This window comes from Microcaecilia unicolor, chromosome 8 (genome assembly GCF_901765095.1).
Source record: "Microcaecilia unicolor chromosome 8, aMicUni1.1, whole genome shotgun sequence".
NCBI classification, from domain to species: Eukaryota; Metazoa; Chordata; class Amphibia; order Gymnophiona; family Siphonopidae; genus Microcaecilia; species Microcaecilia unicolor.
Genome location: NC_044038.1, coordinates 110,298,581 through 110,315,635, shown reverse-complemented (window position 1 = coordinate 110,315,635; position 17,055 = coordinate 110,298,581).

The following is a 17,055-nucleotide window of genomic DNA, read 5'->3' as shown; positions in this document are numbered from 1 at the left end:
AACTGATTTCATATTAATATAAGTATGTCCAGCAATAATTTTGACCTCCTGCAATCCTGACACCCCCAACGACCAATGAACCACCAGTGACATAAGGTAGGCCCGGGGTGGAGGGGGCCCTACCTATACCACGGTGGGCAGGGATTGGACCTCCCAGGGTGGGGTGGGGAGGGTCATATTCATTGCAGCAGGCTGGGGGAAGGTAAGGAAGGAGCTTTGTAAGGAGTACGGGGAACTTAAAACAAAAAAACAACGTTTTGTAGGATCTTGGCCAATATTCAGTGCCGGCACACACATAGCTAAGCCGGCTAATTTAGGGCAGCCTTTGATACCTGAAACAAGCCAATGTACCTAGTTGAACTTGCAAAGAACCAAGCATTAAACTCTTTTAAAGGCCCGATTTGAGAAAGGCCAAGATCTGAGCTACCAAAAATGAAAAGGCGGGGAATCCCCCTCCAAGAACACCAATCTTCTAAGGTCCTCCTGGCTTGAAGTAAGGCAGCCATCACTTCAGATAAATATCCCTTGCATCACTTCATTCTATTTGCTTTCTTAGCCTTGCCCTTTCAAGATCCAGGCTATAAGCCTAAAGGGGGAAGGGATCCTCCAGTAGGATTGGACTTTGATATAAGAGACCATTGCCTTGAAGTAGCTTTTGGGGCCAATCCTGTAACAGGCGAATTAGATCTGCATACCACTGACATCTCTGGCTACCAGGATAACAAATTCTGGGTGGGTTGCAATGCAACATAGAAGGCATCCCACCAGGACCCAAACAGGAGACATATCAGAGAGCCCTGCAAGGACACAATGGAACTATTTATGTTTAAATCTATTTTATTAACTGAAAAGTAGTACAAACGTCGATATGCACATGTAACAGGTTCATGGACAACATTAGTGTTTCATCAACAGTTCTTCAGCCACTAAGATATTTCCATTTTCAACCGTCCCTCCCCTTACGTACTATATTCCATTGTTACATAACCACAGGCAGTACTAAACAAAGTACAGGAACTAGCTTACATCCTTTTCCAATCTACCCCAAACCCTCCCATTTCATTCCCTCCCTTATGTCCTCTTATCATCTCCTGCTAGGCAGTGTAAATCAAAAGTTCAACAGATGACTATGTGCTGCAAAGGTCATAGTGTCCCAAAATGGGCTCCATTTTTGTTGAAACTTCTCTCCTACCTTGGAGTCAAAGTCCTTTATAGTCATACGTTCCAGGCGCAACATTAGTACCATACGGGCACGCCACTGCTGCCATGTTGGGGATTGGTATAACAGCCACTCCGCCAAGATCACCTGCTTACCAGTGATTATTGCTCTCGATGTAAATGCAGTATAGCCTTTTCTGGGCTTCGCCCCCAATTTAGGCTGTCCAAAGAGCATAGCCGAGTCATAGTGCCACAGTCGACCCCATATTTTAGCAACATAGGCCAGGATTATCTTCCAGAAATTCTGAATGTCAACACAAGCCCAAAACATGTGACCCAAGGTTGCTCCAGGGGCGCCACACTTTGTACACTCTCCCCAGGGCGAAAGCCCCATATAAAAGGCTCTCTTCGGTGAGATGTACACGCGCACAGCCATTTTATATTGGATTTCCCAGTGTACAATAAAGTCCGTGACTCATCTTATCTGCAAAATATGGGATTTCAGCTGTTGTGCCGTGATTGTTACTTATAAGTCCACTGTCCATAGTTGCGCCAGTTTGTGATACTCCAGTTCCAGGGCAGTATCTCATATGTGTCTGTGGTGGTATGACATCAGTACTCTCTGTTGCGATTCCAATGAGAAGGCTGACGCAAGTGCCTCTTGTAGATCATCCGTTAGTGATGTCCATGGTAAAGAGGAAACATAATGGCTTAATTGTCCATAATAAAATTTCTCACTATCCGGCAGACTATATTCTTCCTGTAACTCTGAGAACGCCCGAATGCAGCCCTCTCTAGTTACCACCTGCAATATGTACACAATTCCCTTACGTTTCCACCTCCGAAATACAGAATACATTTGACCTGGGACAAAAGCATTGTTATCACATATTTGTAAGTATGGGGTTATTTTTGCAGAGAAATGATGAAGGCGGCACACCCATCCCCACACTGCCCTAGCAGTTCTCATGATCCCAGAATGCTGTAGAACATATGGTATAGGTATGCCAGTATTATGTAAATAATTACTAAAGTGCATCCCCGGGGAAAAGCTCAATTCCAGGGATGTATGGGTATAATCACTTGTATTCTTATACCAATCGTTTATATGTCTCATACCACTGGCAATGTTAATGTACCTTAAATTCAAAAGTCCCAGCCTTCCATATTCCACTGGTACACTTACAACAGAGACAGGGAGATGAGCTTTCTTCCCCTGCCAGAGGAAGTGTTGTAGATGTTGGTTGAGGACTTGCTCGTCCCCTTTTCTCAAATACAAAGGTATAGTTTGAAAGATATATATCCATCTGGGGGCTATTATCATATTAAATAAAGCTATTCTCCCTAACAGGGACACAGGAAGTGCACTCCAAGCTTGTAAACTCGATTTAGTATCATTAAGCAACTTTTGTAAATTAAGTTCGTACACTTGTGCCAAATCTGCTGATACACATACTCCCAAGTATTTAATAAAGTTTTTTTCCCAGATGAGGGGGAATTTAGATTTCCATCTATGATGGCCTCCCTCCACTACTTCTAGTGCGGATAACTTAGACAAATTTAATTTGAAACCCGAGAGCCGCCCATATCTATTTTTTTTTAATAATATGTCCATAGATCTAGGCGGATAGCGAATGATACATACCTGTAGCAGGTGTTCTCCGAGGACAGCAGGCTGATTGTTCTCACGACTGGGTTGACGTCCACGGCAGCCCCCACCAACCGGAACAAAACTTCGTGGGCGGTCCCGCACTCAGGGCACGCCCACCGCGCATGCGCGGCAGTCTTCCCGCCCGTGCGCGACCGTTCCCGCTCAGTTGAATGACAAGCAAAAGAATGAGTAAAACGCAACTCCAAAGGGGAGGAGGGAGGGTAGGTGAGAACAATCAGCCTGCTGTCCTCGGAGAACACCTGCTACAGGTATGTATCATTCGCTTTCTCCGAGGACAAGCAGGCTGCTTGTTCTCACAACTGGGGTATCCCTAGCTCTCAGGCTCACACAAAACAAGAACCCAGGTCAATTGAACCTCGCAATGGCGAGGGCATAACAGAAATTGACCTACGAAGAACAACTAACTGAGAGTGCAGCCTGACCAGAATAAATTCGGGTCCTGGAGGGTGGAGTTGAATTTAAACCCCAAACAGATTCTGCAGCACCGACTGCCCGAACTGACTGTCGCGTCGGGTATCCTGCTGTAGGCAGTAATGAGATGTGAATGTGTGGACAGATGACCACGTCGCAGCTTTGCAAATCTCTTCAATAGTGGCTGACTTCAAGTGGGCCACCGACGCTGCCATGGCTCTGACACTATGAGCCGTGACATGACCCTCCAGAGTCAGCCCAGCCTGGGCGTAAGTGAAGGAAATGCAATCTGCTAGCCAATTGGAGATGGTGCGTTTCCCGACAGCGACCCCTTTCCTATTGGGGTCGAAGGAAATAAACAATTGGGCGGACTGTCTGTGGGGCTGTGTCCGCTCCAGATAGAAGGCCAACGCTCGCTTGCAGTCCAATGTGTGCAACTGACGTTCAGCAGGGCGGGTATGCGGTCTGGGAAAGAATGTTGGCAAGACAATTGACTGGTTAAGATGGAACTCCGACACCACCTTTGGCAGAAACTTGGGGTGAGTGCGGAGTACTACCCTATTATGATGAAATTTTGTATAGGGAGCATGAGCTACCAGGGCTTGAAGCTCACTGACTCTACGAGCTGAAGTAACTGTCACCAAGAAAATGACCTTCCAGGTCAAGTACTTCAGATGGCAGGAATTCAGTGGCTCAAAAGGAGGTTTCATCAGCTGGGTGAGGACTACGTTGAGATCCCATGACACTGCAGGAGGCTTGACAGGGGGCCTTGACAAGAGCAAGCCTCTCATAAATCGGACGACTAAAGGCTCTCCAGAGATGGCTTTACCCTCTACACGATGATGGTAAGCACTAATCGCACTAAGGTGATTCCTTACTGAGTTGGTCTTGAGGCCAGACTCTGATAAATGCAGAAGGTATTCAAGCAGGTTCTGTGCAGGGCAAGAACGAGGTTCTAGGGCCTTGCTCTCACACCAAACGACAAACCTCCTCCACTTGAAAAAGTAACTCTTTTTAGTGGAATCCTTCCTAGAGGCAAGCAAGACACGGGAGACACCCTCCGACAGACCCAATGAAGTAAAGTCTACGCCCTCAACATCCAGGCCGTGAGAGCCAGAGACTGAAGATTGGGGTGCAGAAGCGCTCCGTCGTTCTGCGAAATGAGAGTCTGAAAACACTCCAATCTCCACGGTTCTTCGGAGGACAACTCCAGAAGTAGAGGGAACCAGATCTGACAGGGCCAAAAAGGCGCTATTAGAATCATGGTGCCGTGGTCTTGCTTGAGCTTCAGTAAGGTCTTCCCCACCAAAGGTATGGGAGGATAAGCATACAGGAGGCCGGTCCCCCAATGGAGGAGAAAGGCATCCGACGCTAGTCTGCCGTGTGCCTGTAGTCTGGAACAGAACAGAGGCAGCTTGTGGTTGGTCTGAGAGGCGAAAAGGTCCACCGAGGGAGTGCCCCACTCTCGGAAGATCTTGCGTACCACTCTGGAATGGAGCGACCACTCGTGCGGTTGCATGACTCTGCTCAGTCTGTCGGCCAGACTGTTGTTTACGCCTGCCAGGTATGTGGCTTGAAGAAGCATGCCGAACTGGCAGGCCCAACGCCACATCCCGACGGCTTCCTGACACAGGGGGCGAGATCCGGTGCCCCCCTGCTTGTTGATGTAATACATTGCAACCTGATTGTCTGTCTGAATTTGGATAATTTGACAGGACAGCCGATCTCTGAAGGCCTTCAGTGCGTTCCAGACCACTCAGAGCTCCAGGAGGTTGATCTGAAGATCCTGTTCCTGGAGGGACCACCGTCCCTGGGTGTGAAGCCCATTGACATGAGCTCCCCACCCCAGGCGAGATGCATCCGTCGTCAGCACTTTCGTGGGCTGCAGAATTTGGAATGGACGTCCCAGGGTCAAATTGGTCCGAATGGTCCACCAGTGCAGTGAATTGCGGCAACTGATGGAGAGGCGGATGACATCTTCTAGATTCCCGGTGGCTTGACACCACTGGGAAGCCAGGGTCCATTGAGCAGGTCTCATATGAAGGCAAGCCATGGGAGTCACATGAACTGTGGAGGCCATGTGACCCAGGAGTCTCAACATGTGCCGAGCCGTGACCTGCTGAGACGCTCTGGTCTGGGAAGCAAGGGACAGAAGGTTCTGCGCCCTTGCTTCAGGAAGAAAGGCCTGAGCCGTCTGAGAATTCAGCAGCGCTCCTATGAATTCCAGAGATTGGACCGGCTGGAGATGGGACTTCGGGTAATTTAGCACAAACCCCAGCAGCTCCAGAAGGTGGATAGTGCACTGCAAGGACCGAAGGGCTCCTGCCTCTGAGGTGTTCTTGACCAGCCAATCATCGAGGTACGGGAACACGTGCACTCCCAGCTTGCGCAAGTATGCCGCCACCACCACGAGGCACTTCGTGAACACTGGAGGCGCAGAGGCGAGCCCAAAGGGCAGCACACAGTACTGAAAGTGCCGTGTTCCCAAACGGAATCTGAGATACTGTCTGTGAGCTGGCAGTATCGGGATGTGAGTGTATGCGTCCTTTAAATCCAGGGAACATAGCCAATCGTCTTTCTGAATCATTGGTAGAAGGGTGCCCAAGGAAAGCATCCTGAACTTCTCTTTGACCAGGTATTTGTTCAGGCCTCTCAGGTCTAGGATGGGGCGCATCCCCCCCTGTTTTCTTTTCCACAAGGAAGTACCTGGAATAGAATCCCTGCCCTTCCTGCCCGGGTGGTACGGGCTCGACCGCATTGGTGCTGAGAAGGGCAGAGAGTTCCTCTGCAAGTACCTGCTTGTGATGGGAGCTGAAGGATTGGGCTCCCGGAGGACAATTTGGTGGAGTGGAGGCCAAATTCAGGGCGTATCTGCACCGCACTATTTGGAGAACCCACTGGTCGGAGGTTATTAGAGGCCACCTTTAGTGAAAAACTTTCAACCTCCCCCCGACTGGCAGATCGTCCGGTACGGACACTTTGATGGCGGCTATGTTCCCATGGATCCAGTCAAAAACCCGTCCCCGGTTTTTGCTGTGGAGGCGCAGGGGGCTGCTTAGGCGCACGCTGTTGACGGGAACGAGCGCGCTGGGACTGTCCCTGTGCCTGATGAGGCCTTCGGGCCGGCTGGGTGTACCTACACTTGCTGTAGGCGTAGGGTGCAGCCTGCTGAGCCCGGGAAAAACGTCCACCTGTAGAGGTGGATGCTAAAGGCGCCCGGTGGGAGACCTTGTCGAGAGCAGTTTCCCGCTGTGTAGTTGGTCCACCAACTGCTCGACCTTCTCGCCGAAAATGTTATCCCCCCGGCAAGGGACATCAGCCAGCCTCTGCTGGGTGCGGTTGTCTAGGTCAGAGGCACGCAGCCATGAGAGTCTGCGCATCACTATACCTTGGGCCGCAGCTCGAGATGCCACATCACAGGTGTCATAAATACCCCTGGACAGGAACTTTCTGCACGCCTTCAGCTGCCTGACCTCCTCCTGAAAAGGCCTGGACTGCTCCGGGGGGAGCTTGTCGACCAGGTCCGCCAGTTGCTTCACATTATTCCGCATGTGTATGCTCGTGTAGAGCTGGTAGGATTGGATGCGGGTCACGAGCATTGAAGATTGGTAGGCCTTTCTCCCAAACGAGTCCAGAGTGCGAGACTCCCGCCCCGGGGGCGCCGAGGCGGTATCCCTCGAACTCCGTGCCCTCTTGAGAGCAGAGTCCACGACCGCCGAGTCATGAGGCAATTGAGGCCGCATTAACTCTGGGTCTGAGTGGATCCTGTATTGGGACTCCGCTTTCTTGGGGATGGTGGGGTTAGATAAAGGTCTCAACCAGTTCCGAAGCAGTGTCTCTTTGAGGACATTGTGCAACGGTACCGTGGAGGACTCTCTAGGTGGTGATGGATAGTCGAGGACCTCGAGCATCTCGGCCCTCGGCTCATCCACAGAGACCACGGGGAAGGGAATGCAGATAGACATATCCCTGACGAAGGAGGCAAAGGAGAGGCTCTCAGGTGGTGAGAGCTTCCTCTCCGGTGAAGGAGTGGGGTCGGAGGAAAGGCCCACAGACTCCTCTGATGAGAAATATCTGGGGTCCTCCTCCTCCCCCCACGAGGCCTCTTCCTCGGTGTCGGACATGAGCTCCTGTAGCTCAGACCTCAACCGGGCCCGGCTCGACTTCGAGGCACCGAGTCCTCGGTGGCGGCGTCGAGTGGTGGACTCCCGCGCCGGCAGGGATGAAGCTCCCTCCATCGACGTCGACGGGGACTCCACCTGCGTGGCGGTCGAGACCGGCACCACAAGCGGCGTCGAAGGCCTCGGCACCGGGCTAGAGCACGCTGAAGCCTCCATCAACGGCGCCGGCACAGTCTGGCGCATCAGCCCTTCCAGGATCCCCGGAAGGATGGCTCGGAGGCACTCGTCAAGGCTTGCTGTCGAGAAAGGCGAGGGGGCCGGTCGAGGTGCCGGTGCCAGAATCTGCTCGGGTCCAGGAGACGGCAAGTGCTGGCGCCCTGACATAGCGATACCTCTACCACCGAGGGGGAACGCTCCTCCCGGCGCTGCCGCTTCCTCGCCGTCGAGTCATCTCTGGAGCCGGTAGCCACATACGCCGTGGGCGACCGATGACGGTGCTTTTTAGCCTTCTTCCGGTGCCCGTCATCGGCGCTCGGCGGTACCGAAGAGGAGGAGGTAGATCCCCCTCGGCCTCGAGGGATCGGGTCCGACAGGGTTTGGTCCCGAGGGCCCTGGGTAGATGGAGTGACCGGGGCCGATTGCCCGCGGGGCCGATTGCCCCTGCCATCTCCGGAAGACCGGCGGGCCAACGGAACCTGTGCCGATTTCTTGAACACCGGTACCGAAGATCCGGCCGTCGACACCGATGCCGTCAAAGTCGACGTCGAGGGGCCGGCGCAAGTTCCAAAAAGATGGTCCCGAAGAACTTGCCTCGCCACCTGTGTCCGTTTCCGTAGACCGAGACACAAGGTGCACGTCTTGGTATCGTGCTCCGGCCCGAGGCACTGGAGGCACCAAGCGTGAGGACATCGACGGAAAAATCCCGTCGGCGAAGTCAAAGTCGTCGATGGTGGCGGTAAAAAGCACACCTCGAAAAATAAATCGACCGCGCGGCCACAAGGCCGCAACGAAGCGCCCCTCGCTAAAAGTACGAGGGGAATAAAACAAAAGTTTTTTTTGTTTTTTTTTTTCTTTTTAAGAAACAGAACAAAAGAAAACAATCAAAGAAAACAAACGAAAACTCGCGTCTAAGGCGCGGTCCGGTTTCCGGGGCTGACAGAGACGAACAAGGCTCTCTCCAGCGTGGAAAAAAAAAGACTGAGCGGGAACGGTCGCACACGGGCGGGAAGACGGCCACGCATGCGCGGTGGGCGTGCCCTGCGTGCGGGACCGCCCGCGAAGTTTTGTTCCGGTTGGTGGGGGCTGCCGTGGACGTCAACCCAGTCGTGAGAACAAGCAGCCTGCTTGTCCTCGGAGAACTTACTGTTATCAGTAGATCATCGGCAAAGGCCAACACTTTTATAATCCTACCAGCCAGTGAGACTCCTGCAATATCTTGCTGACTCAACAATGTATGGATGAGCGGCTCAAGGGACATTACAAACAAAGAGGGGGAAAGGGGACAGCCTTGCCTTGTTCCCCTCATAATCTCAGTTTCCTCCTCTTTTATACCATTTACAAAAACACGTGCACCTGGTTGATGGTAGAGAGCTTGAACTGCCTGCAGAAACCAACCATTGATCTCCATAGCCCTCATAGTGTGAAACAAATATCCCCAACTCCACCCTGTCGAAGTCCTTTTCGGCGTCCAAGCTCACCACCACTGACGGGACCCTCCTGTTCTGGCAGGACGCCATTGCAAGTAATAGGCGTCGTACATTGTGTGTTGCCTGGCGATTTCTAACAAATCCCACTTGCTCAGTGCCTATCAATTTAGGCAAATATTTTGCAAGTCTTTCAGCCAGCATTCCCGCTAGTAACTTAGTATCCACGTTTAGCAGCGATATTGGTCGAAAGTCTTCTGCTTTATTCAGGGCTTTCCCAGGTTTAGGTATTAGCGTAATTAGGGCTGAATTGGCATACCGGGGGAATCCCCCCTTATCTATCACTTCCTCATAGTATTCTAGGAGCGCCACCTGCGCCTCCAGGGATAACGTCTTGTAGTATTCCCCCGAGAACCCATCAGGGCCCGGTGCAGTACGCAACTTGAGCCCCTTAATTGCCTGTTGCAGTTCACCCAGAGTCAAGGGGGCATTGAGTACCTTCTGTTCTTCACTTGATAAAGTTGTGAGCCCTGCCTTGTCTAGGTATGCCTGCACCAAGCTCTCACCGGGCAATGTGTCAGATGAATAAAGCAAAGCAAAATAGTTGGTGAAAGTTTGCCCTATTTCCTTCTGCGTAACTACAAATCTGCCCTGCTCACCCCGCAGCGCCGTCACTACCCGGGGTCCTCCCCAATTCTTTATTACTCTAGTTAATAGTCGCCCTGTTTTATTGCCAAAGCGCTGCAATTTGTATTTATAGTAAATCACCGACCTGGTCTCGCGGTGTTTATTCAGGAGTTGTTTTATCCACCCCTCTCTAGACCTCTGTGGAACCCCTTTCCACGGTGAGGTGAACAGGGGACCAAAGGACCGCCTTCGGACATGGAGGTGTAGAGGGGGTGACAGAAGGCGCAGTTCAAATCTAATTCCCATGACCTCAACTTTCTGTCTTCTAGGATCTATGTGAATCTTTGGCCATTTATTTTCCCACATAATGTCTACATGAGTGAAAGATAATTCACTTGTGTGTGTAGTATTTATGTGATACAGTTTAAAGAGACAAATAGATAATGAAAAGACTGAAACTGAGGCTGGAGAAGTTTAGTGATAAAGATAGTCTTTTATTCTCACCACATGAGACTGCCAGCTGGTGCACACATCAGTCAGATTCTGGGTTCAACGGACCGTAGCTCCGCCGTCTGACAAGCGTAGGGGAAGGACTCCGATTTTAACTCAGATTCACAGTCCATTTGCAGTCCATATAACTCAATGGAGAAAGACTTTTTTTCTATTTTTTTTTTCATCTATGAATCATACTTAACCGCAGGTCAGGTGCCCACCTGCCCCTCCTTTCTGATATTACTTAATAACGTCAATTTCCGGACTTGTAAACATCTCTCCTAATATAGAGAGATCAGTTTTTTTGTATCTTGTGACTCTGGGAGCCATTTTAACTGCAACAGACTCCATGTTCTGAACCAAACTTTTTAGGATTTTAGCCATCAATTCCTTGATCTTGGCTTTTGCACTGCTTTTGAATGTCACACTAAATTCTAATAGGGCTTATCAAGCAGCCCTGCTTCTGCAGGTGCTCAGCAACAAGGCCATCATCAGATTTTTAGGCCTAGTCAGTGCTTTTCAGCAGCTTAAGCTATGTAACTCGGCCCACCACCATTCCAGTGGATGGGTCTCAAGCTGGGACACATATTAACAGCGGTCATGTATTAAAGTATTCAAGGTTGCCTGTATTGCCTTCAAATTTTCTAAGGTAAGTGGTATTGGTCTCTGTAGGTGGACCCTCTTAGCTCTAGCTAACTGTTTTTCTAAGTGCAAGATGTTTGCAGCCCTACGTTTCTTCCTCATGCAGCAGTATGCTATTATATCCCCTCTAAGGACAGCTTTCGAGGCCAACCAAAACAAAGCCGGATCCACCTGTGCATGCTCTTTGTAATTGAGTGCATATTCACCCCATTTATGTACTAGGTAGTCCCGAAAGTGGGGTTCCGCATCTAGGTATGCAGGATATCTCCACCCCACCCCCCCACCCCCGACGCCATCGCCCGGTGCCACCGAAGTGTGGTCCAATATCTCCTCAGGCCCTATATGGGCTGCTCGCACCTGCGAGAACATGGATCGCTCTACTAATATGTAATCTAATCTCGCTTGGGTGTCATGCGCCCTGGATCTATGCGTATAATCCCGTTCCCCCAGGTGTAACGCTCTCCATGCATCTACTAAATTTAGTGCTTTCGCGAACATTCTCAACTCTCCCCCTCTCTGTTCTGAACAGTGCGATGATGTCGGGTTTGTGGTATCCTCCCTTGGATCTAAGACTAAGTTGAAGTCACCTAAGACTTATATCTTATCTAATTTGTGTTGCAAACATCTACCTCCTAATGTTGGGAGAAACTGCTTATCATAGTCTTTAGGGCCATACACCCCTACTAGCAGAAACTCAAGACCCTGTATCCACACTCTTAAAGTGAGAGATCAGCCATTCCTCCCTTTCTCCACCACTGATATCTTACATGCTAATCCTTTTCGGATAAGCATCGCCACACTACCCTTGCGCCCCTTAGCTGCCACCGCGTAACATTCTCCCACCCATGATCGCTGAAGTTTTGCGTGTTGCACATCACTGAGACGTGTTTCCTGTAAACAGTCTCTTAAGGGCCGTCAATATTTTATTCCTTTTCATGGGGGACGTTATGGAGCCCACATTCCATGTTATTACTCTAATTGGCATACCTCAAGTGGGATTTTAATATTTCCTTCTCCTCTGTTCTCTAGAAGTTTTCCTGTAACAACCTTGCTTATGCAAGATCCTCTTTGCTCCTCTGTGTTACACATATACGCTTGCCCTGCCTGCAAAGTCACCCGCAAACTCCCATTACTAATCCTTTGAAGAGGACCCCTCCCCGCCCTAACCCGCCCTCCCACTCCTGTACCTCCCAAACCCACCAAGTACCCTCAGTCATCCACCCAATCTAGTCGGGTGTCGAAACTTAGACCCCAATGAACACTGGAGACCCCCAACTCCACAAACCAACCGAACATCATACATACTTTTGTGCACAAAACTCTTAAACAGTTCAATACCCACAGAGTGCTCCACCACACTGCGCTAAAGTTCAGCTTCAGACTGTATCAAGAACTTTGTTTTCAATTAGATATTTTTTTGCATCTGCCATTGTGGAAAATGTCTGCCATTTATCTTGCACATATACTTTCAGCTAGGCAGGATACTGTAGCGCGAAGCGAATGTTCTTTTGGACCAAAGCTGAACAGAATGAGTGATACTGCTTCCGTTTTTCTTGCACAATTGTAGAAAAGTCCTGGAATATTAAAATGTTCTTGTTATATTTCAGCACTTCTCATTTGAGTTTAAACCCCTGCAGTATTTCCACTTTATGGCGATAGTTTAAGATTTTCGCAATAACCACACGTGCACAACTGCAGTCCTCCAGCTTTCGGCCCACGCGGTGCGCCCCTTCTACTACCACGGGGCTCATCGTGTCAGTGAGCACCAGTTCTTTAGAGAGCCAGTTTTCTAGCCACGTTTCAAGATTTTTTTCTGGAAGCGCCTCATCCAGGCCTACAATGCGGATATTTTGGGGGAAAAAAGTGCATCTTATAGTCCGAAAAATACGGTATATAGATATTCTCTCCTGTCTTCATCTTTCTGAGACGTCTTGTACCGTGCAAAGGCTAGTCTCCTTCCCCTTATCTTTTCAGCTATATTTGAGTACCAGAGAGGCCTTCTTTTCCTCTTACTTTTATGTAATTTTCTAACATAAAGGTTAGTTGCCTTTCAGTCTTGTCCATTGCTGTTCTACATCCTTCAGCTATTCCCATCCCGCTAACTGTTCCTTGAGAAATTCCCCCATCTTGGCAAAGTTAGTTCCTTTGAAATCCAGGACCTGCAATCTTGAATGAGCCCTCTCTTCTGTTTTAATATTGAACCACACCATACGATGATCACTAGATGCCAAATGGTCCGCCACCTTGACATCAGAAACGTACTCTCCATTCGTAAGCACCAGGTCCAGAACAGCTCCATCCCGTGTCGGTTCCGTCACCCACTGCCGCAACAATTCTTCCTGTAGGGGATCTAAGATCTCTTTGCTTCTAGACGACCCTGCAGCCGGGACACCCCAATCAACATCCGGCATATTGAAGTCATCTATCAGTAGTACTTCCCCTTTCCTAGCTATCTTGCAGATGTCTTCAATTAAGTCCCTGTCCATTTCCTCCGACTGTGAGGGCGGTCTGTATATCACTCCAATATAGATACATCCTTTCCCTCTTTCCAGTTTAACCCACAGCGCTTCTTCCATACCCCACATGTCCTGAAGTTCTGTCACTTGGATATCACTCTTAGCATATAATGCCACACCTCCACCATTTTTTCCTACTCTGTCCTTCCTGAATAGATTATCGCCAGGTATAGCAACATCCCAGTCATGGTTTTCCGTGAACCACGTCTCCGTGACCACCACTAAATCCAAGTCCGCTTCCATCATTGTAGCCTCAAGATCTAGAAATTTGTTTCCCAAACTACGGGCACTGGTATACAATGCTCTCCAGATTTTACTCTTTTTATTCACTTCTATAGAGGTATTAGATGTCCTACCTTCCTTAGGGTTAATTATGGCTTTGTGGCCTTTTATACCCATCCCCATCAATTTTAGTTTAAAGCCCTCTTTAGTACTTTAGCCAGCCTGTTGCTGAAGACACTACTTCCCTTCCTTGACAGATGGACACCATCACCGCTCAGTACCTCTTGGAAAAATCATCCCATGGTCCATGAAACCAAAGCACTCTCGTCAGCACCAACCACGCAGCCACGCATTTGTCTTCAAGATGCGAGGTTCTCTCATTCAATCTTTACCTATGACAGGGAGGATCGATGAGAACACCACCTGCGCACCTAGATGTTTCACCCTTTCACCCAAAGCCATGAAATCTCATATGATACGTTCAGTAGGATACTTAGCTGTATCATTTGTGCCAACATGGATGAGTAGCATAGGAGCGTGGTCTGTAGGCTTGATGAGTCTAGGCAATCTTTCCACAATATCACGAATCTTGGCACCAGGCAGACAGCACACCGCTCTGGACAACATATCTGGCCGGAAGATGGGCGCTTCGGTACCCCTGAGAAGTGAATCTCAAACCACCACTACCTTTCGCTTTCTTTGGGCCAATTTTCCGGTCGTGATGGCAGTTTTGGTCATTGTTTCATCCTGTTTTTTAGATGTTTCTAGCTCTTCTACCTCCAGGGCTGTGAATCGATTCTTTAGCTGAATAGAAGGTGCAGTTGGAGGATTCATCTTGTGGGACTTGGTGACCTGCTTCCAGCTGTGCCCTGTCTGCCCAAGATCTTCTCTCCCTTTGCTGGAAGTCCTCAATGTTTTGACCTGCATCTCTGGGTCAAATTTCTGGTTTTCCCAGATGTTTCTTAGTCTTGCCACTTCTTCTCTTAGTTCTTGCACTTCTTTCACAAGGGACTCAATGTAAATACATTTATCACACGAAACCAGAATCTTGTCTTGGTCCAAGGGTTTGGTCTTGACAGTGGTAGAAGCTGTACTGAAAGCAGTAGCTTTAGGGGTTCTTTGTTTCTTTACCATAGTTCCAAATGTAGGGGCTGTTGTACTTGTGATAATAAAATATGTAGCATGTCACACAACTAACTACCTGTTATTTTTCCTACTCTTGTTCTATGGGATATAGGGGGTAGGTAATGTGTAATTTTAGGGTAAGGACTAAGAACCTGTTAAGATTTACTGTGTGGGTAGAATTCAATGTATATATATCTGACTATTTGAAATTCGGTGATTGAGCTTTTTCCTTCAGGGTATTTGTGGGGTTTTTTCTCTCCTTTCTCTGATGTACTGGTTGGTAGTAGACCTAATTCAATTAATCTTGCAAAGTAAAATCCCAGAATAAATCTGATCCTGATCTATGGGTATAGCTGATTAATAATGATTTTTGATTATCCTACTACTACTACTACTATTTAGCATTTCTATAGCGCTACAAGGCGTACGCAGCGCTGCACAAACATAGAAGAAAGACAGTCCCTGCTCAAAGAGCTTACAATCTAATAGACAAAAAATAAAGTAAGCAAATCAAATCAATTAATGTGTACAGGAAGGAGGAGAGGAAGGTAGGTGGAGGCAAGTGGTTACGAGTCAAAAGCAATGTTAAAGAGGTGGGCTTTCAGTCTAGATTTAAAGGTGGCCAAGGATGGGGCAAGACGTAGGGGCTCAGGAAGTTTATTCCAGGCGTAGGGTGCAGCGAGACAGAAGGCGCGAAGTCTGGAGTTGGCAGTAGTGGAGAAGGGAACAGATAAGAAGGATTTATCCATGGAGCGGAGTGCACAGGAAGGGGTGTAGGGAAGGACGAGTGTGGGGAGATACTTGGGAGCAGCAGAGTGAGTATATTTATAGGTTAGTAGAAGAAGTTTGAACAGGATGCGAAAACGGATAGGGAGCCAGTGAAGCGACTTGAGGAGAGGGCTAGTATGAGTAAAGCGACCCTGGCGGAAGACAAGACGGGCAGCAGAGTTTTGAACTGATTGGAGAGGGGAGAGGTGACTAAGTGGAAGGCCAGCAAGAAGCAGATTGCAGTAGTCTAAACGAGAGGTGACAAGGGTGTGGATGAGGGTTTTGGTAGAGTGCTCAGAAAGAAAGGGGCGGATTTTATGGATGTTGTAAAGAAAGAAACGGCGATCTGCTGGATATGATCAGAGAAGGAGAGAGAAGAGTCAAAGATGACCCCAAGGTTTCGAGCTGAGGAGACAGGGAGAATGAGAGAGCCATCAACAGAAATAGAAAACAGGGGGAGTGGGTAGGTGGGTTTGGGGGGGAAAATGAGAAGCTCGGTTTTGGTCATGTTTAATTTCAGGTGACGTTGAGACATCCAGACAGCAATGTCAGACAAACACACTGAAAATTTGGTTTGGATGCAAGGTGAGATATCAGGGGTAGAAAGGTAGATTTGGGAGTCATCAGAATAGAGATGGTAGGAAAAGCCATGGGATGAGATTAATGAACCAAGGGAAGAAGTGTAGATAGAAAAGAGGAGGGGACCAAGAACAGAACCCTGAGGTACGCCGACAGGCAGAGGGATAGAAGTAGAAGAGGATCCACCAGAGTGAACACTGAAGGTGCGGAGGGAGAGGTAGGAAGAGAACCAGGAAAGGACAGAGCCCTGGAATCCAAGTGAGGACAGGGTATCGAGGAGTATGCTGTGATCGACAGTGTCAAAAGCAGCGGAAAGATCAAGAAGAATGAGGATGGAATAGAGACCTCTGGATTTAACCAGTAATAGGTCACTGGAGACTTTAGTAAGCGCAGTTTCAGTTGCGTGGAGTGGGCGAAAACCACATTGTAGTGGGTCAAGAATAGCATGTGAGGAGAGAAAATCAAGGCAGCGGTGGTGAACAGCATGCTCAAGTAATTTGGAGAGAAAAGGGAGGAAGGAGATGGGTCGGTAATTAGAGGGACAAGTAGGGTCGAGTGAAGGCTTCTTAAGGAGAGGTGTGACCACAGCATGTTTAAAGGCAGTAGGGACAGTTGCAGTGGAAAGTGAGAGGTTGAGAATGTGACAGATAAAAGGAATAAGAGCAGGAGAGATGGCATTAAGAAGGTGGGTGGGAATGGGATCAGAGGAACAGGTGGTACATTTTGAGGAAGAAAGGAGAAGTGTAGTTTCCTCTATAGTAACTTCAGGAAAGGAGGAAAATGAATGAGGGGAAGGAGAGAGAGGGGAACGGACTAGTGGAGGGAGAGGTGGTGAAGTAGAGAAAGCAAGGTTTATCTTTTGAACCTTGTCGTGAAAGAATTCAGCAAGGGTCTGAGGAGATAATGAAAGGAGAGTTGGGGGAGGGGGCACCTTGAGGAGAGAGTTCAATGTGGTGAAGAGAAGTCGAGGATTAGAACCAAGAGAGTTGGTCAGTTGGATATAATAATCCTGTTTGGCGCGTAAAAGAGCAGATTGGAAGGAGGTCAGCATGAACTTAAAGTGTAAGAAATCAGCAAGG